General features: G+C 41.9%; 11 non-coding genes across 11 annotated transcripts; all 11 read left to right on the top strand.

The window, feature by feature from the left end:
- The first annotated feature begins 133 nt into the window (after positions 1 to 133).
- Positions 134 to 252, top strand: LOC124729906. Its single transcript, XR_007007798.1, has one exon. It is a non-coding gene; the product is annotated as a U5 spliceosomal RNA (small nuclear RNA).
- A 2410-nt stretch (positions 253 to 2662) lies between these two features.
- LOC124729883 lies at positions 2663 to 2869 on the top strand. The gene has a single exon (XR_007007777.1). It is a non-coding gene; the product is annotated as a small nucleolar RNA U3 (small nucleolar RNA).
- Positions 2870 to 3822: 953 nt separating this feature from the next.
- Positions 3823 to 3941, top strand: LOC124729905. The gene has a single exon (XR_007007797.1). It is a non-coding gene; the product is annotated as a U5 spliceosomal RNA (small nuclear RNA).
- Positions 3942 to 6352: 2411 nt separating this feature from the next.
- LOC124729897 lies at positions 6353 to 6558 on the top strand. The gene has a single exon (XR_007007790.1). It is a non-coding gene; the product is annotated as a small nucleolar RNA U3 (small nucleolar RNA).
- Positions 6559 to 7511: 953 nt separating this feature from the next.
- Positions 7512 to 7630, top strand: LOC124729927. The gene has a single exon (XR_007007817.1). It is a non-coding gene; the product is annotated as a U5 spliceosomal RNA (small nuclear RNA).
- Positions 7631 to 10041: 2411 nt separating this feature from the next.
- Positions 10042 to 10248, top strand: LOC124729882. The gene has a single exon (XR_007007776.1). It is a non-coding gene; the product is annotated as a small nucleolar RNA U3 (small nucleolar RNA).
- Positions 10249 to 11201: 953 nt separating this feature from the next.
- LOC124729926 lies at positions 11202 to 11320 on the top strand. Its single transcript, XR_007007816.1, has one exon. It is a non-coding gene; the product is annotated as a U5 spliceosomal RNA (small nuclear RNA).
- A 2413-nt stretch (positions 11321 to 13733) lies between these two features.
- Positions 13734 to 13940, top strand: LOC124729881. The gene has a single exon (XR_007007775.1). It is a non-coding gene; the product is annotated as a small nucleolar RNA U3 (small nucleolar RNA).
- Positions 13941 to 14893: 953 nt separating this feature from the next.
- Positions 14894 to 15012, top strand: LOC124729925. The gene has a single exon (XR_007007815.1). It is a non-coding gene; the product is annotated as a U5 spliceosomal RNA (small nuclear RNA).
- A 2413-nt stretch (positions 15013 to 17425) lies between these two features.
- LOC124729928 lies at positions 17426 to 17632 on the top strand. Its single transcript, XR_007007818.1, has one exon. It is a non-coding gene; the product is annotated as a small nucleolar RNA U3 (small nucleolar RNA).
- Positions 17633 to 18585: 953 nt separating this feature from the next.
- Positions 18586 to 18704, top strand: LOC124729924. The gene has a single exon (XR_007007814.1). It is a non-coding gene; the product is annotated as a U5 spliceosomal RNA (small nuclear RNA).
- Positions 18705 to 20933: the final 2229 nt, after the last annotated feature.

Below are 20933 nucleotides of genomic sequence, written 5' to 3'. Positions count from 1 at the left end.
TGGGGTGTGTGCTTGCATGACAGTGGAAGTCTGTTGACGGTAGAGAAGTAGACAAGACGGAAAGAATTTTCCGCGTTCTCGCGGAGAAGTAATAGAGAAGCAGCCATAAGTATTGAAGTGAGGGCGTTGATCGGCACTCTGGTTTCCCTTCAAAACGAATAAATCTTTCGCCTTTTACTAAAGATTTCCGTGGAGGGGAACATTAAATGAGTCTATAAGGTATTTTTCGTAGTGCTCGGCTATTGCTGAGCCATCATCACAAGTGAAAACGTAATGTAAGTAGCAAGAGGTAGATTGTGTTGTGTGAATGAAGGGCGTGGAGTAGCGGATGACGTTGGTTCAGGCAGATATTTGTTTTTTTAAAATTTGAAATTGTAATAGGCCGTGTCGTAGTATAATGAAACAAGTACATTTGCCCTGAAATGGCGTGCAGTGTGTTAGACGATTGTGTAAAGAGAGAGCTACAGGACTACCTGGAAACACTTGGTGAACCCTTGCCGTACCTCAGTTCTAGATGATTTGAGAGTGTTTACTTGCACTGCAGTTGCACAACAGCATATAAACTGATATTTGGAAGTGAATGATGAATGATAGGCTTTGTAAGAAATACTGGTATGTGATTAGTAGATTATGTTTTGAAACCCAAAATTATTTTTACCACAGAAGTTTGTGATTTGTAGGTATGATGTGAGTGAGCTTTGGGCCGAAGATGGTGGTTAGTTGGGCAGGATAAGTATTTAAATGGTTTTCAATAGAGTGGATATTAGTGACACTGGCTTGTTGCCATAATGTGTTTGTTCATAACAGTGTACTCAGTTGTGTAGAAGATTTAGGTGAGAAAGAGACAGTTGTTGAATATGACATAAATAGCTAGAAATGAAGTAAGTAGCAATTTCCTGCTAGGTGTAGTTTGGGTATGGTGTGTCTCAGTGAGAGAGAAATCTTGAAATTGAAGGGTTGTTCCTAGCTACAGTCTTGGAAACTATGTATCTGCTGTTGACTCCAATGTTTTCAAGATTACTTGTGTACAAAATTGGGCAGACTTTGCAGTTTCTTCTTCAGTAAATCAGTGGAAGGTGGTGCAGATAATGGTAAAAATGTTCAGTGCCTCCTGTGAGTTGTTGATGCTGCTTGTCTTTTAAGTAAAATTGATAGGGGCTCTTGATTGACCCAGCCATACACAGAGCTGGTGCATACTTGGCTTGAGAAGACTTTGGTCAGTAAATGATGAAATACCAACACAGTGCTCACAACAAAGCTCCTTTCCCTGCATTCTAGTTTCCCTCGGGTATAGAGTGACATGATATTGGCAGAGGATGTGCAGATAATCACTTTGATCAGGCTGTTTGTTTTTTTAATGCTCTTTTACCAGAATCCATGCATAGTGATAACTGTGTTCTCTGGTGGAACACGATGAGAACATTGTGTGAAGTGCACGGAAGTAGCTATTTGAGTATGTATGAAAATGTGAGGTAACCACTGTTACTCCTAAATTTCTGTGGAATAAAGTTTTCTGTATGTGTGTGTGTTTGAAAATCCCAGAGGTTCAAGTTGGTAGTTTATATGTTGCAAGCGAAAAAAGCTTTTTAGTAAACTGAGGCACTAGCATTAGTTTCCTGTTCACTGTGACAAGGAAGCTAGTATAAAAAGTAGTTTGTGGTTTTGCTTGCAAAGAAGTGCTCATGGGATGAAAGCACTGCTTGGGATTATTCTGAGATGATGGGGGGATTGCTAAACATGTAGCATTTTAGTAAGGAGCTTGTCGGAGTAGTTGTATAGTTGTAAAATTATTTGTTATTTTATGAGAAATTTCTTTATTCATAGCACATGGGCCATCATAGTTGAAGCATACAGATTGGCATGGCATGCGTAGGTCTGTAAAATGTCCTGACAGTGATGTTCATAGAGACTTGTTGTGTACTTTGATTCTTCATCTGTTTAACAGTAGACATAAGAAATGTATTAGTGGAGCAAGTAGCTGTGAAATTACTGGTGTATGATTGATAGTATGGACGTGGCGCTGAATGGAAGTGTTTGTTCAGCTGTGGGTGTTTTCATAATTGCCATGTGAGGAAGAGCAATACTCGTGATAGGCGAAAAGAGATACAGAGAGAAACACATTTGTTGCGAGTATTGTATATCAGCAGCTCCAAGGGCGGGTATCAAGTAAGACGCAAAGTGAAACGAAAGAGGAAGTATGCATGAAAGAGGCCAAATATCGACAAGAGTTCGCACTGTTAGAGTGAGGTGAATGAGCTAGTGCTGTGCGAAAATTTTCGAAGAGAGAGGCGGTTTTAAAGAAAGCACAAGAGTCCTATGAATGCCCTCTTGTGTGTTTCTCTTTCAGTGGCTATTTGGCATGTCTGCTTGCGCCATAGAATGCTACTGTATGTGCCCCAGGCCGCCATCTAGCGGCCGGAGGTGCAAGCGGTGTTTACATACAGTCTCGCCTGAGGCAATGGTCTCTCATTTCGGAACGCAAGAAGCACTGGTAGCGCACAAAATAGCTGAGTGAGATCATGGCGGCCAAGTAAGAGTAGAAGTTGGTTCTTTGCAGAATGTCCGAGCTTGTAAATCGCGAAATGTGAAGAGTGTGTCGTATTCTCGTAGGGCGTGTTGACGGTCTCGTGGCATAAGTAGCGAGCGGTGATAGCTTGCAAGCAAGATCATACTTCACAGGATCATTTCTGTAGTATGTCTTCAACTCTCTCTAGTTCAAAGCTGGAGTAGACGTAACCACGATGATGAGTGGTAGCACTTTCCCTGAGCGTGAGGCTTGCGATCGAGATTCATCGCATCTTGGTTGTAATCGATGATCGTTCACCACATTCTGAGGGATGTGGGAAGGGAATAGCGCTTTCCGAGTGGTGGTTTTATTATATAGATTAGAAGCGTAAGTCATACCTTTGGTATCGGGACACGCGTCGTTGCAGAAATGTCGCTGCAGGTTGTGGAAGGACTTTGATTGCCACATGTCATGAAAGCTTTGTGGAAGTTTCTCGAGTGTCACGGGGACGAGCCATTTGATTTGGCCTGCTCCAAGTGCTAGGCTTGGATGACAACGACGTACTTTTGAGTTACAAGAATGAGTGAGCAACACAAGAAGAGTGCAATTGATGACCATAAAAAGCTGACACACAACACAGTCTTGACAATCACCACTAATGCATGATGTACGAAACATTTAGGAGGAGCACGTTTGGCTAGCAAACATGAATTGAGTGATTTGCAAGGCACTGTTATCTGCAAGAAGGAATGCATGAAATTGGCAAATGAATAAGACTGGTTCAAATACTATCGACAGAAATTTTATTTCTGTTGTCAACTAGTATTAATTAGATGTGTGGGAGTAGGGGGATATTTCCCTTGCACCATACATCTACATACACGTTGCGTCTGATGTGGCCTAGATTTGCGTACAAAGAACTGTCTAGTTGTCAGTTTTTTCAGTGAACGAGTGTGGTAGGGAGGAGAGAGATTAGTGTTAGATGCAGAGCAGTGCGGGCAGTTGTGTGTCGGACGTTGTATGTCGGACGGTGAGTCGCCGACAGGAATTAGGCGTGCTGCCATCTGTCGGCAGGTGAGGTAATGAAGCAGCTTGAATGGTGACAGAAATGATGGAAATAGTTAACTAAAGAGTAATAGCGACGACATTTGGCAGACACGTGTTTCAGCGTTGACAGTTAGTTTGGGGTGTGTGCTTGCATGACAGTGGAAGTCTGTTGACGGTAGAGAAGTAGACAAGACGGAAAGAATTTTCCGCGTTCTCGCGGAGAAGTAATAGAGAAGCAGCCATAAGTATTGAAGTGAGGGCGTTGATCGGCACTCTGGTTTCCCTTCAAAACGAATAAATCTTTCGCCTTTTACTAAAGATTTCCGTGGAGGGGAACATTAAATGAGTCTATAAGGTATTTTTCGTAGTGCTCGGCTATTGCTGAGCCATCATCACAAGTGAAAACGTAATGTAAGTAGCAAGAGGTAGATTGTGTTGTGTGAATGAAGGGCGTGGAGTAGCGGATGACGTTGGTTCAGGCAGATATTTGTTTTTTTAAAATTTGAAATTGTAATAGGCCGTGTCGTAGTATAATGAAACAAGTACATTTGCCCTGAAATGGCGTGCAGTGTGTTAGACGATTGTGTAAAGAGAGAGCTACAGGACTACCTGGAAACACTTGGTGAACCCTTGCCGTACCTCAGTTCTAGATGATTTGAGAGTGTTTACTTGCACTGCAGTTGCACAACAGCATATAAACTGATATTTGGAAGTGAATGATGAATGATAGGCTTTGTAAGAAATACTGGTATGTGATTAGTAGATTATGTTTTGAAACCCAAAATTATTTTTACCACAGAAGTTTGTGATTTGTAGGTATGATGTGAGTGAGCTTTGGGCCGAAGATGGTGGTTAGTTGGGCAGGATAAGTATTTAAATGGTTTTCAATAGAGTGGATATTAGTGACACTGGCTTGTTGCCATAATGTGTTTGTTCATAACAGTGTACTCAGTTGTGTAGAAGATTTAGGTGAGAAAGAGACAGTTGTTGAATATGACATAAATAGCTAGAAATGAAGTAAGTAGCAATTTCCTGCTAGGTGTAGTTTGGGTATGGTGTGTCTCAGTGAGAGAGAAATCTTGAAATTGAAGGGTTGTTCCTAGCTACAGTCTTGGAAACTATGTATCTGCTGTTGACTCCAATGTTTTCAAGATTACTTGTGTACAAAATTGGGCAGACTTTGCAGTTTCTTCTTCAGTAAATCAGTGGAAGGTGGTGCAGATAATGGTAAAAATGTTCAGTGCCTCCTGTGAGTTGTTGATGCTGCTTGTCTTTTAAGTAAAATTGATAGGGGCTCTTGATTGACCCAGCCATACACAGAGCTGGTGCATACTTGGCTTGAGAAGACTTTGGTCAGTAAATGATGAAATACCAACACAGTGCTCACAACAAAGCTCCTTTCCCTGCATTCTAGTTTCCCTCGGGTATAGAGTGACATGATATTGGCAGAGGATGTGCAGATAATCACTTTGATCAGGCTGTTTGTTTTTTTTAATGCTCTTTTACCAGAATCCATGCATAGTGATAACTGTGTTCTCTGGTGGAACACGATGAGAACATTGTGTGAAGTGCACGGAAGTAGCTATTTGAGTATGTATGAAAATGTGAGGTAACCACTGTTACTCCTAAATTTCTGTGGAATAAAGTTTTCTGTATGTGTGTGTGTTTGAAAATCCCAGAGGTTCAAGTTGGTAGTTTATATGTTGCAAGCGAAAAAAGCTTTTTAGTAAACTGAGGCACTAGCATTAGTTTCCTGTTCACTGTGACAAGGAAGCTAGTATAAAAAGTAGTTTGTGGTTTTGCTTGCAAAGAAGTGCTCATGGGATGAAAGCACTGCTTGGGATTATTCTGAGATGATGGGGGGATTGCTAAACATGTAGCATTTTAGTAAGGAGCTTGTCGGAGTAGTTGTATAGTTGTAAAATTATTTGTTATTTTATGAGAAATTTCTTTATTCATAGCACATGGGCCATCATAGTTGAAGCATACAGATTGGCATGGCATGCGTAGGTCTGTAAAATGTCCTGACAGTGATGTTCATAGAGACTTGTTGTGTACTTTGATTCTTCATCTGTTTAACAGTAGACATAAGAAATGTATTAGTGGAGCAAGTAGCTGTGAAATTACTGGTGTATGATTGATAGTATGGACGTGGCGCTGAATGGAAGTGTTTGTTCAGCTGTGGGTGTTTTCATAATTGCCATGTGAGGAAGAGCAATACTCGTGATAGGCGAAAAGAGATACAGAGAGAAACACATTTGTTGCGAGTATTGTATATCAGCAGCTCCAAGGGCGGGTATCAAGTAAGACGCAAAGTGAAACGAAAGAGGAAGTATGCATGAAAGAGGCCAAATATCGACAAGAGTTCGCACTGTTAGAGTGAGGTGAATGAGCTAGTGCTGTGCGAAAATTTTCGAAGAGAGAGGCGGTTTTAAAGAAAGCACAAGAGTCCTATGAATGCCCTCTTGTGTGTTTCTCTTTCAGTGGCTATTTGGCATGTCTGCTTGCGCCATAGAATGCTACTGTATGTGCCCCAGGCCGCCATCTAGCGGCCGGAGGTGCAAGCGGTGTTTACATACAGTCTCGCCTGAGGCAATGGTCTCTCATTTCGGAACGCAAGAAGCACTGGTAGCGCACAAAATAGCTGAGTGAGATCATGGCGGCCAAGTAAGAGTAGAAGTTGGTTCTTTGCAGAATGTCCGAGCTTGTAAATCGCGAAATGTGAAGAGTGTGTCGTATTCTCGTAGGGCGTGTTGACGGTCTCGTGGCATAAGTAGCGAGCGGTGATAGCTTGCAAGCAAGATCATACTTCACAGGATCATTTCTGTAGTATGTCTTCAACTCTCTCTAGTTCAAAGCTGGAGTAGACGTAACCACGATGATGAGTGTAGCACTTTCCCTGAGCGTGAGGCTTGCGATCGAGATTCATCGCATCTTGGTTGTAATCGATGATCGTTCACCACATTCTGAGGGATGTGGGAAGGGAATAGCGCTTTCCGAGTGGTGGTTTTATTATATAGATTAGAAGCGTAAGTCATACCTTTGGTATCGGGACACGCGTCGTTGCAGAAATGTCGCTGCAGGTTGTGGAAGGACTTTGATTGCCACATGTCATGAAAGCTTTGTGGAAGTTTCTCGAGTGTCACGGGGACGAGCCATTTGATTTGGCCTGCTCCAAGTGCTAGGCTTGGATGACAACGACGTACTTTTGAGTTACAAGAATGAGTGAGCAACACAAGAAGAGTGCAATTGATGACCATAAAAAGCTGACACACAACACAGTCTTGATAATCACCACTAATGCATGATGTACGAAACATTTAGGAGGAGCACGTTTGGCTAGCAAACATGAATTGAGTGATTTGCAAGGCACTGTTATCTGCAAGAAGGAATGCATGAAATTGGCAAATGAATAAGACTGGTTCAACTACTATCGACAGAAATTTTATTTCTGTTGTCAACTAGTATTAATTAGATGTGTGGGAGTAGGGGGATATTTCCCTTGCACCATACATCTACATACACGTTGCGTCTGATGTGGCCTAGATTTGCGTACAAAGAACTGTCTAGTTGTCAGTTTTTTCAGTGAACGAGTGTGGTAGGGAGGAGAGAGATTAGTGTTAGATGCAGAGCAGTGCGGGCAGTTGTGTGTCGGACGTTGTATGTCGGACGGTGAGTCGCCGACAGGAATTAGGCGTGCTGCCATCTGTCGGCAGGTGAGGTAATGAAGCAGCTTGAATGGTGACAGAAATGATGGAAATAGTTAACTAAAGAGTAATAGCGACGACATTTGGTAGACACGTGTTTCAGCGTTGACAGTTAGTTTGGGGTGTGTGCTTGCATGACAGTGGAAGTCTGTTGACGGTAGAGAAGTAGACAAGACGGAAAGAATTTTCCGCGTTCTCGCGGAGAAGTAATAGAGAAGCAGCCATAAGTATTGAAGTGAGGGCGTTGATCGGCACTCTGGTTTCCCTTCAAAACGAATAAATCTTTCGCCTTTTACTAAAGATTTCCGTGGAGGGGAACATTAAATGAGTCTACAAGGTATTTTTCGTAGTGCTCGGCTATTGCTGAGCCATCATCACAAGTGAAAACGTAATGTAAGTAGCAAGAGGTAGATTGTGTTGTGTGAATGAAGGGCGTGGAGTAGCGGATGACGTTGGTTCAGGCAGATATTTGTTTTTTTAAAATTTGAAATTGTAATAGGCCGTGTCGTAGTATAATGAAACAAGTACATTTGCCCTGAAATGGCGTGCAGTGTGTTAGACGATTGTGTAAAGAGAGAGCTACAGGACTACCTGGAAACACTTGGTGAACCCTTGCCGTACCTCAGTTCTAGATGATTTGAGAGTGTTTACTTGCACTGCAGTTGCACAACAGCATATAAACTGATATTTGGAAGTGAATGATGAATGATAGGCTTTGTAAGAAATACTGGTATGTGATTAGTAGATTATGTTTTGAAACCCAAAATTATTTTTACCACAGAAGTTTGTGATTTGTAGGTATGATGTGAGTGAGCTTTGGGCCGAAGATGGTGGTTAGTTGGGCAGGATAAGTATTTAAATGGTTTTCAATAGAGTGGATATTAGTGACACTGGCTTGTTGCCATAATGTGTTTGTTCATAACAGTGTACTCAGTTGTGTAGAAGATTTAGGTGAGAAAGAGACAGTTGTTGAATATGACATAAATAGCTAGAAATGAAGTAAGTAGCAATTTCCTGCTAGGTGTAGTTTGGGTATGGTGTGTCTCAGTGAGAGAGAAATCTTGAAATTGAAGGGTTGTTCCTAGCTACAGTCTTGGAAACTATGTATCTGCTGTTGACTCCAATGTTTTCAAGATTACTTGTGTACAAAATTGGGCAGACTTTGCAGTTTCTTCTTCAGTAAATCAGTGGAAGGTGGTGCAGATAATGGTAAAAATGTTCAGTGCCTCCTGTGAGTTGTTGATGCTGCTTGTCTTTTAAGTAAAATTGATAGGGGCTCTTGATTGACCCAGCCATACACAGAGCTGGTGCATACTTGGCTTGAGAAGACTTTGGTCAGTAAATGATGAAATACCAACACAGTGCTCACAACAAAGCTCCTTTCCCTGCATTCTAGTTTCCCTCGGGTATAGAGTGACATGATATTGGCAGAGGATGTGCAGATAATCACTTTGATCAGGCTGTTTGTTTTTTTAATGCTCTTTTACCAGAATCCATGCATAGTGATAACTGTGTTCTCTGGTGGAACACGATGAGAACATTGTGTGAAGTGCACGGAAGTAGCTATTTGAGTATGTATGAAAATGTGAGGTAACCACTGTTACTCCTAAATTTCTGTGGAATAAAGTTTTCTGTATGTGTGTGTGTTTGAAAATCCCAGAGGTTCAAGTTGGTAGTTTATATGTTGCAAGCGAAAAAAGCTTTTTAGTAAACTGAGGCACTAGCATTAGTTTCCTGTTCACTGTGACAAGGAAGCTAGTATAAAAAGTAGTTTGTGGTTTTGCTTGCAAAGAAGTGCTCATGGGATGAAAGCACTGCTTGGGATTATTCTGAGATGATGGGGGGGATTGCTAAACATGTAGCATTTTAGTAAGGAGCTTGTCGGAGTAGTTGTATAGTTGTAAAATTATTTGTTATTTTATGAGAAATTTCTTTATTCATAGCACATGGGCCATCATAGTTGAAGCATACAGATTGGCATGGCATGCGTAGGTCTGTAAAATGTCCTGACAGTGATGTTCATAGAGACTTGTTGTGTAGTTTGATTCTTCATCTGTTTAACAGTAGACATAAGAAATGTATTAGTGGAGCAAGTAGCTGTGAAATTACTGGTGTATGATTGATAGTATGGACGTGGCGCTGAATGGAAGTGTTTGTTCAGCTGTGGGTGTTTTCATAATTGCCATGTGAGGAAGAGCAATACTCGTGATAGGCGAAAAGAGATACAGAGAGAAACACATTTGTTGCGAGTATTGTATATCAGCAGCTCCAAGGGCGGGTATCAAGTAAGACGCAAAGTGAAACGAAAGAGGAAGTATGCATGAAAGAGGCCAAATATCGACAAGAGTTCGCACTGTTAGAGTGAGGTGAATGAGCTAGTGCTGTGCGAAAATTTTCGAAGAGAGAGGCGGTTTTAAAGAAAGCACAAGAGTCCTATGAATGCCCTCTTGTGTGTTTCTCTTTCAGTGGCTATTTGGCATGTCTGCTTGCGCCATAGAATGCTACTGTATGTGCCCCAGGCCGCCATCTAGCGGCCGGAGGTGCAAGCGGTGTTTACATACAGTCTCGCCTGAGGCAATGGTCTCTCATTTCGGAACGCAAGAAGCACTGGTAGCGCACAAAATAGCTGAGTGAGATCATGGCGGCCAAGTAAGAGTAGAAGTTGGTTCTTTGCAGAATGTCCGAGCTTGTAAATCGCGAAATGTGAAGAGTGTGTCGTATTCTCGTAGGGCGTGTTGACGGTCTCGTGGCATAAGTAGCGAGCGGTGATAGCTTGCAAGCAAGATCATACTTCACAGGATCATTTCTGTAGTATGTCTTCAACTCTCTCTAGTTCAAAGCTGGAGTAGACGTAACCACGATGATGAGTGGTAGCACTTTCCCTGAGCGTGAGGCTTGCGATCGAGATTCATCGCATCTTGGTTGTAATCGATGATCGTTCACCACATTCTGAGGGATGTGGGAAGGGAATAGCGCTTTCCGAGTGGTGGTTTTATTATATAGATTAGAAGCGTAAGTCATACCTTTGGTATCGGGACACGCGTCGTTGCAGAAATGTCGCTGCAGGTTGTGGAAGGACTTTGATTGCCACATGTCATGAAAGCTTTGTGGAAGTTTCTCGAGTGTCACGGGGACGAGCCATTTGATTTGGCCTGCTCCAAGTGCTAGGTTTGGATGACAACGACGTACTTTTGAGTTACAAGAATGAGTGAGCAACACAAGAAGAGTGCAATTGATGACCATAAAAAGCTGACACACAACACAGTCTTGATAATCACCACTAATGCATGATGTACGAAACATTTAGGAGGAGCACGTTTGGCTAGCAAACATGAATTGAGTGATTTGCAAGGCACTGTTATCTGCAAGAAGGAATGCATGAAATTGGCAAATGAATAAGACTGGTTCAAATACTATCGACAGAAATTTTATTTCTGTTGTCAACTAGTATTAATTAGATGTGTGGGAGTAGGGGGATATTTCCCTTGCACCATACATCTACATACACGTTGCGTCTGATGTGGCCTAGATTTGCGTACAAAGAACTGTCTAGTTGTCAGTTTTTTCAGTGAACGAGTGTGGTAGGGAGGAGAGAGATTAGTGTTAGATGCAGAGCAGTGCGGGCAGTTGTGTGTCGGACGTTGTATGTCGGACGGTGAGTCGCCGACAGGAATTAGGCGTGCTGCCATCTGTCGGCAGGTGAGGTAATGAAGCAGCTTGAATGGTGACAGAAATGATGGAAATAGTTAACTAAAGAGTAATAGCGACGACATTTGGCAGACACGTGTTTCAGCGTTGACAGTTAGTTTGGGGTGTGTGCTTGCATGACAGTGGAAGTCTGTTGACGGTAGAGAAGTAGACAAGACGGAAAGAATTTTCCGCGTTCTCGCGGAGAAGTAATAGAGAAGCAGCCATAAGTATTGAAGTGAGGGCGTTGATCGGCACTCTGGTTTCCCTTCAAAACGAATAAATCTTTCGCCTTTTACTAAAGATTTCCGTGGAGGGGAACATTAAATGAGTCTACAAGGTATTTTTCGTAGTGCTCGGCTATTGCTGAGCCATCATCACAAGTGAAAACGTAATGTAAGTAGCAAGAGGTAGATTGTGTTGTGTGAATGAAGGGCGTGGAGTAGCGGATGACGTTGGTTCAGGCAGATATTTGTTTTTTTAAAATTTGAAATTGTAATAGGCCGTGTCGTAGTATAATGAAACAAGTACATTTGCCCTGAAATGGCGTGCAGTGTGTTAGACGATTGTGTAAAGAGAGAGCTACAGGACTACCTGGAAACACTTGGTGAACCCTTGCCGTACCTCAGTTCTAGATGATTTGAGAGTGTTTACTTGCACTGCAGTTGCACAACAGCATATAAACTGATATTTGGAAGTGAATGATGAATGATAGGCTTTGTAAGAAATACTGGTATGTGATTAGTAGATTATGTTTTGAAACCCAAAATTATTTTTACCACAGAAGTTTGTGATTTGTAGGTATGATGTGAGTGAGCTTTGGGCCGAAGATGGTGGTTAGTTGGGCAGGATAAGTATTTAAATGGTTTTCAATAGAGTGGATATTAGTGACACTGGCTTGTTGCCATAATGTGTTTGTTCATAACAGTGTACTCAGTTGTGTAGAAGATTTAGGTGAGAAAGAGACAGTTGTTGAATATGACATAAATAGCTAGAAATGAAGTAAGTAGCAATTTCCTGCTAGGTGTAGTTTGGGTATGGTGTGTCTCAGTGAGAGAGAAATCTTGAAATTGAAGGGTTGTTCCTAGCTACAGTCTTGGAAACTATGTATCTGCTGTTGACTCCAATGTTTTCAAGATTACTTGTGTACAAAATTGGGCAGACTTTGCAGTTTCTTCTTCAGTAAATCAGTGGAAGGTGGTGCAGATAATGGTAAAAATGTTCAGTGCCTCCTGTGAGTTGTTGATGCTGCTTGTCTTTTAAGTAAAATTGATAGGGGCTCTTGATTGACCCAGCCATACACAGAGCTGGTGCATACTTGGCTTGAGAAGACTTTGGTCAGTAAATGATGAAATACCAACACAGTGCTCACAACAAAGCTCCTTTCCCTGCATTCTAGTTTCCCTCGGGTATAGAGTGACATGATATTGGCAGAGGATGTGCAGATAATCACTTTGATCAGGCTGTTTGTTTTTTTAATGCTCTTTTACCAGAATCCATGCATAGTGATAACTGTGTTCTCTGGTGGAACACGATGAGAACATTGTGTGAAGTGCACGGAAGTAGCTATTTGAGTATGTATGAAAATGTGAGGTAACCACTGTTACTCCTAAATTTCTGTGGAATAAAGTTTTCTGTATGTGTGTGTGTGTTTGAAAATCCCAGAGGTTCAAGTTGGTAGTTTATATGTTGCAAGCGAAAAAAGCTTTTTAGTAAACTGAGGCACTAGCATTAGTTTCCTGTTCACTGTGACAAGGAAGCTAGTATAAAAAGTAGTTTGTGGTTTTGCTTGCAAAGAAGTGCTCATGGGATGAAAGCACTGCTTGGGATTATTCTGAGATGATGGGGGGATTGCTAAACATGTAGCATTTTAGTAAGGAGCTTGTCGGAGTAGTTGTATAGTTGTAAAATTATTTGTTATTTTATGAGAAATTTCTTTATTCATAGCACATGGGCCATCATAGTTGAAGCATACAGATTGGCATGGCATGCGTAGGTCTGTAAAATGTCCTGACAGTGATGTTCATAGAGACTTGTTGTGTAGTTTGATTCTTCATCTGTTTAACAGTAGACATAAGAAATGTATTAGTGGAGCAAGTAGCTGTGAAATTACTGGTGTATGATTGATAGTATGGACGTGGCGCTGAATGGAAGTGTTTGTTCAGCTGTGGGTGTTTTCATAATTGCCATGTGAGGAAGAGCAATACTCGTGATAGGCGAAAAGAGATACAGAGAGAAACACATTTGTTGCGAGTATTGTATATCAGCAGCTCCAAGGGCGGGTATCAAGTAAGACGCAAAGTGAAACGAAAGAGGAAGTATGCATGAAAGAGGCCAAATATCGACAAGAGTTCGCACTGTTAAGAGTGAGGTGAATGAGCTAGTGCTGTGCGAAAATTTTCGAAGAGAGAGGCGGTTTTAAAGAAAGCACAAGAGTCCTATGAATGCCCTCTTGTGTGTTTCTCTTTCAGTGGCTATTTGGCATGTCTGCTTGCGCCATAGAATGCTACTGTATGTGCCCCAGGCCGCCATCTAGCGGCCGGAGGTGCAAGCGGTGTTTACATACAGTCTCGCCTGAGGCAATGGTCTCTCATTTCGGAACGCAAGAAGCACTGGTAGCGCACAAAATAGCTGAGTGAGATCATGGCGGCCAAGTAAGAGTAGAAGTTGGTTCTTTGCAGAATGTCCGAGCTTGTAAATCGCGAAATGTGAAGAGTGTGTCGTATTCTCGTAGGGCGTGTTGACGGTCTCGTGGCATAAGTAGCGAGCGGTGATAGCTTGCAAGCAAGATCATACTTCACAGGATCATTTCTGTAGTATGTCTTCAACTCTCTCTAGTTCAAAGCTGGAGTAGACGTAACCACGATGATGAGTGGTAGCACTTTCCCTGAGCGTGAGGCTTGCGATCGAGATTCATCGCATCTTGGTTGTAATCGATGATCGTTCACCACATTCTGAGGGATGTGGGAAGGGAATAGCGCTTTCCGAGTGGTGGTTTTATTATATAGATTAGAAGCGTAAGTCATACCTTTGGTATCGGGACACGCGTCGTTGCAGAAATGTCGCTGCAGGTTGTGGAAGGACTTTGATTGCCACATGTCATGAAAGCTTTGTGGAAGTTTCTCGAGTGTCACGGGGACGAGCCATTTGATTTGGCCTGCTCCAAGTGCTAGGCTTGGATGACAACGACGTACTTTTGAGTTACAAGAATGAGTGAGCAACACAAGAAGAGTGCAATTGATGACCATAAAAAGCTGACACACAACACAGTCTTGATAATCACCACTAATGCATGATGTACGAAACATTTAGGAGGAGCACGTTTGGCTAGCAAACATGAATTGAGTGATTTGCAAGGCACTGTTATCTGCAAGAAGGAATGCATGAAATTGGCAAATGAATAAGACTGGTTCAAATACTATCGACAGAAATTTTATTTCTGTTGTCAACTAGTATTAATTAGATGTGTGGGAGTAGGGGGATATTTCCCTTGCACCATACATCTACATACACGTTGCGTCTGATGTGGCCTAGATTTGCGTACAAAGAACTGTCTAGTTGTCAGTTTTTTCAGTGAACGAGTGTGGTAGGGAGGAGAGAGATTAGTGTTAGATGCAGAGCAGTGCGGGCAGTTGTGTGTCGGACGTTGTATGTCGGACGGTGAGTCGCCGACAGGAATTAGGCGTGCTGCCATCTGTCGGCAGGTGAGGTAATGAAGCAGCTTGAATGGTGACAGAAATGATGGAAATAGTTAACTAAAGAGTAATAGCGACGACATTTGGCAGACACGTGTTTCAGCGTTGACAGTTAGTTTGGGGTGTGTGCTTGCATGACAGTGGAAGTCTGTTGACGGTAGAGAAGTAGACAAGACGGAAAGAATTTTCCGCGTTCTCGCGGAGAAGTAATAGAGAAGCAGCCATAAGTATTGAAGTGAGGGCGTTGATCGGCACTCTGGTTTCCCTTCAAAACGAATAAATCTTTCGCCTTTTACTAAAGATTTCCGTGGAGGGGAACATTAAATGAGTCTACAAGGTATTTTTCGTAGTGCTCGGCTATTGCTGAGCCATCATCACAAGTGAAAACGTAATGTAAGTAGCAAGAGGTAGATTGTGTTGTGTGAATGAAGGGCGTGGAGTAGCGGATGACGTTGGTTCAGGCAGATATTTGTTTTTTTAAAATTTGAAATTGTAATAGGCCGTGTCGTAGTATAATGAAACAAGTACATTTGCCCTGAAATGGCGTGCAGTGTGTTAGACGATTGTGTAAAGAGAGAGCTACAGGACTACCTGGAAACACTTGGTGAACCCTTGCCGTACCTCAGTTCTAGATGATTTGAGAGTGTTTACTTGCACTGCAGTTGCACAACAGCATATAAACTGATATTTGGAAGTGAATGATGAATGATAGGCTTTGTAAGAAATACTGGTATGTGATTAGTAGATTATGTTTTGAAACCCAAAATTATTTTTACCACAGAAGTTTGTGATTTGTAGGTATGATGTGAGTGAGCTTTGGGCCGAAGATGGTGGTTAGTTGGGCAGGATAAGTATTTAAATGGTTTTCAATAGAGTGGATATTAGTGACACTGGCTTGTTGCCATAATGTGTTTGTTCATAACAGTGTACTCAGTTGTGTAGAAGATTTAGGTGAGAAAGAGACAGTTGTTGAATATGACATAAATAGCTAGAAATGAAGTAAGTAGCAATTTCCTGCTAGGTGTAGTTTGGGTATGGTGTGTCTCAGTGAGAGAGAAATCTTGAAATTGAAGGGTTGTTCCTAGCTACAGTCTTGGAAACTATGTATCTGCTGTTGACTCCAATGTTTTCAAGATTACTTGTGTACAAAATTGGGCAGACTTTGCAGTTTCTTCTTCAGTAAATCAGTGGAAGGTGGTGCAGATAATGGTAAAAATGTTCAGTGCCTCCTGTGAGTTGTTGATGCTGCTTGTCTTTTAAGTAAAATTGATAGGGGCTCTTGATTGACCCAGCCATACACAGAGCTGGTGCATACTTGGCTTGAGAAGACTTTGGTCAGTAAATGATGAAATACCAACACAGTGCTCACAACAAAGCTCCTTTCCCTGCATTCTAGTTTCCCTCGGGTATAGAGTGACATGATATTGGCAGAGGATGTGCAGATAATCACTTTGATCAGGCTGTTTGTTTTTTTAATGCTCTTTTACCAGAATCCATGCATAGTGATAACTGTGTTCTCTGGTGGAACACGATGAGAACATTGTGTGAAGTGCACGGAAGTAGCTATTTGAGTATGTATGAAAATGTGAGGTAACCACTGTTACTCCTAAATTTCTGTGGAATAAAGTTTTCTGTATGTGTGTGTGTGTTTGAAAATCCCAGAGGTTCAAGTTGGTAGTTTATATGTTGCAAGCGAAAAAAGCTTTTTAGTAAACTGAGGCACTAGCATTAGTTTCCTGTTCACTGTGACAAGGAAGCTAGTATAAAAAGTAGTTTGTGGTTTTGCTTGCAAAGAAGTGCTCATGGGATGAAAGCACTGCTTGGGATTATTCTGAGATGATGGGGGGATTGCTAAACATGTAGCATTTTAGTAAGGAGCTTGTCGGAGTAGTTGTATAGTTGTAAAATTATTTGTTATTTTATGAGAAATTTCTTTATTCATAGCACATGGGCCATCATAGTTGAAGCATACAGATTGGCATGGCATGCGTAGGTCTGTAAAATGTCCTGACAGTGATGTTCATAGAGACTTGTTGTGTAGTTTGATTCTTCATCTGTTTAACAGTAGACATAAGAAATGTATTAGTGGAGCAAGTAGCTGTGAAATTACTGGTGTATGATTGATAGTATGGACGTGGCGCTGAATGGAAGTGTTTGTTCAGCTGTGGGTGTTTTCATAATTGCCATGTGAGGAAGAGCAATACTCGTGATAGGCGAAAAGAGATACAGAGAGAAACACATTTGTTGCGAGTATTGTATATCAGCAGCTCCAAGGGCGGGTATCAAGTAAGACGCAAAGTGAAACGAAAGAGGAAGTATGCATGAAAGAGGCCAAATATCGACAAGAGTTCGCACTGTTAAGAGTGAGGTGAATGAGCTAGTGCTGTGCGAAAATTTTCGAAGAGAGAGGCGGTTTTAAAGAAAGCACAAGAGTCCTATGAATGCCCTCTTGTGTGTTTCTCTTTCAGTGGCTATTTGGCATGTCTGCTTGCGCCATAGAATGCTACTGTATGTGCCCCAGGCCGCCATCTAGCGGCCGGAGGTGCAAGCGGTGTTTACATACAGTCTCGCCTGAGGCAATGGTCTCTCATTTCGGAACGCAAGAAGCACTGGTAGCGCACAAAATAGCTGAGTGAGATCATGGCGGCCAAGTAAGAGTAGAAGTTGGTTCTTTGCAGAATGTCCGAGCTTGTAAATCGCGAAATGTGAAGAGTGTGTCGTATTCTCGTAGGGCGTGTTGACGGTCTCGTGGCATAAGTAGCGAGCGGTGATAGCTTGCAAGCAAGATCATACTTCACAGGATCATTTCTGTAGTATGTCTTCAACTCTCTCTAGTTCAAAGCTGGAGTAGACGTAACCACGATGATGAGTGGTAGCACTTTCCCTGAGCGTGAGGCTTGCGATCGAGATTCATCGCATCTTGGTTGTAATCGATGATCGTTCACCACATTCTGAGGGATGTGGGAAGGGAATAGCGCTTTCCGAGTGGTGGTTTTATTATATAGATTAGAAGCGTAAGTCATACCTTTGGTATCGGGACACGCGTCGTTGCAGAAATGTCGCTGCAGGTTGTGGAAGGACTTTGATTGCCACATGTCATGAAAGCTTTGTGGAAGTTTCTCGAGTGTCACGGGGACGAGCCATTTGATTTGGCCTGCTCTAAGTGCTAGGCTTGGATGACAACGACGTACTTTTGAGTTACAAGAATGAGTGAGCAACACAAGAAGAGTGCAATTGATGACCATAAAAAGCTGACACACAACACAGTCTTGATAATCACCACTAATGCATGATGTACGAAACATTTAGGAGGAGCACGTTTGGCTAGCAAACATGAATTGAGTGATTTGCAAGGCACTGTTATCTGCAAGAAGGAATGCATGAAATTGGCAAATGAATAAGACTGGTTCAAATACTATCGACAGAAATTTTATTTCTGTTGTCAACTAGTATTAATTAGATGTGTGGGAGTAGGGGGATATTTCCCTTGCACCATACATCTACATACACGTTGCGTCTGATGTGGCCTAGATTTGCGTACAAAGAACTGTCTAGTTGTCAGTTTTTTCAGTGAACGAGTGTGGTAGGGAGGAGAGAGATTAGTGTTAGATGCAGAGCAGTGCGGGCAGTTGTGTGTCGGACGTTGTATGTCGGACGGTGAGTCGCCGACAGGAATTAGGCGTGCTGCCATCTGTCGGCAGGTGAGGTAATGAAGCAGCTTGAATGGTGACAGAAATGATGGAAATAGTTAACTAAAGAGTAATAGCGACGACATTTGGCAGACACGTGTTTCAGCGTTGACAGTTAGTTTGGGGTGTGTGCTTGCATGACAGTGGAAGTCTGTTGACGGTAGAGAAGTAGACAAGACGGAAAGAATTTTCCGCGTTCTCGTGGTGAAGTAATAGAGAAGCAGCCATAAGTATTGAAGTGAGGGCGTTGATCGGCACTCTGGTTTCCCTTCAAAACGAATAAATCTTTCGCCTTTTACTAAAGATTTCCGTGGAGGGGAACATTAAATGAGTCTACAAGGTATTTTTCGTAGTGCTCGGCTATTGCTGAGCCATCATCACAAGTGAAAACGTAATGTAAGTAGCAAGAGGTAGATTGTGTTGTGTGAATGAAGGGCGTGGAGTAGCGGATGACGTTGGTTCAGGCAGATATTTGTTTTTTTAAAATTTGAAATTGTAATAGGCCGTGTCGTAGTATAATGAAACAAGTACATTTGCCCTGAAATGGCGTGCAGTGTGTTAGACGATTGTGTAAAGAGAGAGCTACAGGACTACCTGGAAACACTTGGTGAACCCTTGCCGTACCTCAGTTCTAGATGATTTGAGAGTGTTTACTTGCACTGCAGTTGCACAACAGCATATAAACTGATATTTGGAAGTGAATGATGAATGATAGGCTTTGTAAGAAATACTGGTATGTGATTAGTAGATTATGTTTTGAAACCCAAAATTATTTTTACCACAGAAGTTTGTGATTTGTAGGTATGATGTGAGTGAGCTTTGGGCCGAAGATGGTGGTTAGTTGGGCAGGATAAGTATTTAAATGGTTTTCAATAGAGTGGATATTAGTGACACTGGCTTGTTGCCATAATGTGTTTGTTCATAACAGTGTACTCAGTTGTGTAGAAGATTTAGGTGAGAAAGAGACAGTTGTTGAATATGACATAAATAGCTAGAAATGAAGTAAGTAGCAATTTCCTGCTAGGTGTAGTTTGGGTATGGTGTGTCTCAGTGAGAGAGAAATCTTGAAATTGAAGGGTTGTTCCTAGCTACAGTCTTGGAAACTATGTATCTGCTGTTGACTCCAATGTTTTCAAGATTACTTGTGTACAAAATTGGGCAGACTTTGCAGTTTCTTCTTCAGTAAATCAGTGGAAGGTGGTGCAGATAATGGTAAAAATGTTCAGTGCCTCCTGTGAGTTGTTGATGCTGCTTGTCTTTTAAGTAAAATTGATAGGGGCTCTTGATTGACCCAGCCATACACAGAGCTGGTGCATACTTGGCTTGAGAAGACTTTGGTCAGTAAATGATGAAATACCAACACAGTGCTCACAACAAAGCTCCTTTCCCTGCATTCTAGTTTCCCTCGGGTATAGAGTGACATGATATTGGCAGAGGATGTGCAGATAATCACTTTGATCAGGCTGTTTGTTTTTTTTAATGCTCTTTTACCAGAATCCATGCATAGTGATAACTGTGTTCTCTGGTGGAACACGATGAGAACATTGTGTGAAGTGCACGGAAGTAGCTATTTGAGTATGTATGAAAATGTGAGGTAACCACTGTTACTCCTAAATTTCTGTGGAATAAAGTTTTCTGTATGTGTGTGTGTTTGAAAATCCCAGAGGTTCAAGTTGGTAGTTTATATGTTGCAAGCGAAAAAAGCTTTTTAGTAAACTGAGGCACTAGCATTAGTTTCCTGTTCACTGTGACAAGGAAGCTAGTATAAAAAGTAGTTTGTGGTTTTGCTTGCAAAGAAGTGCTCATGGGATGAAAGCACTGCTTGGGATTATTCTGAGATGATGGGGGGATTGCTAAACATGTAGCATTTTAGTAAGGAGCTTGTCGGAGTAGTTGTATAGTTGTAAAATTATTTGTTATTTTATGAGAAATTTCTTTATTCATAGCACATGGGCCATCATAGTTGAAGCATACAGATTGGCATGGCATGCGTAGGTCTGTAAAATGTCCTGACAGTGATGTTCATAGAGACTTGTTGTGTAGTTTGATTCTTCATCTGTTTAACAGTAGACATAAGAAATGTATTAGTGGAGCAAGTAGCTGTGAAATTACTGGTGTATGATTGATAGTATGGACGTGGCGCTGAATGGAAGTGTTTGTTCAGCTGTGGGTGTTTTCATAATTGCCATGTGAGGAAGAGCAATACTCGTGATAGGCGAAAAGAGATACAGAGAGAAACACATTTGTTGCGAGTATTGTATATCAGCAGCTCCAAGGGCGGGTATCAAGTAAGACGCAAAGTGAAACGAAAGAGGAAGTATGCATGAAAGAGGCCAAATATCGACAAGAGTTCGCACTGTTAGAGTGAGGTGAATGAGCTAGTGCTGTGCGAAAATTTTCGAAGAGAGAGGCGGTTTTAAAGAAAGCACAAGAGTCCTATGAATGCCCTCTTGTGTGTTTCTCTTTCAGTGGCTATTTGGCATGTCTGCTTGCGCCATAGAATGCTACTGTATGTGCCCCAGGCCGCCATCTAGCGGCCGGAGGTGCAAGCGGTGTTTACATACAGTCTCGCCTGAGGCAATGGTCTCTCATTTCGGAACGC

This window comes from Schistocerca piceifrons, unplaced genomic scaffold (genome assembly GCF_021461385.2).
Source record: "Schistocerca piceifrons isolate TAMUIC-IGC-003096 unplaced genomic scaffold, iqSchPice1.1 HiC_scaffold_1224, whole genome shotgun sequence".
In the NCBI taxonomy this organism is placed as follows: domain Eukaryota; kingdom Metazoa; phylum Arthropoda; class Insecta; order Orthoptera; family Acrididae; genus Schistocerca; species Schistocerca piceifrons.
This window is presented reverse-complemented; position numbering and strand designations above follow the sequence as displayed.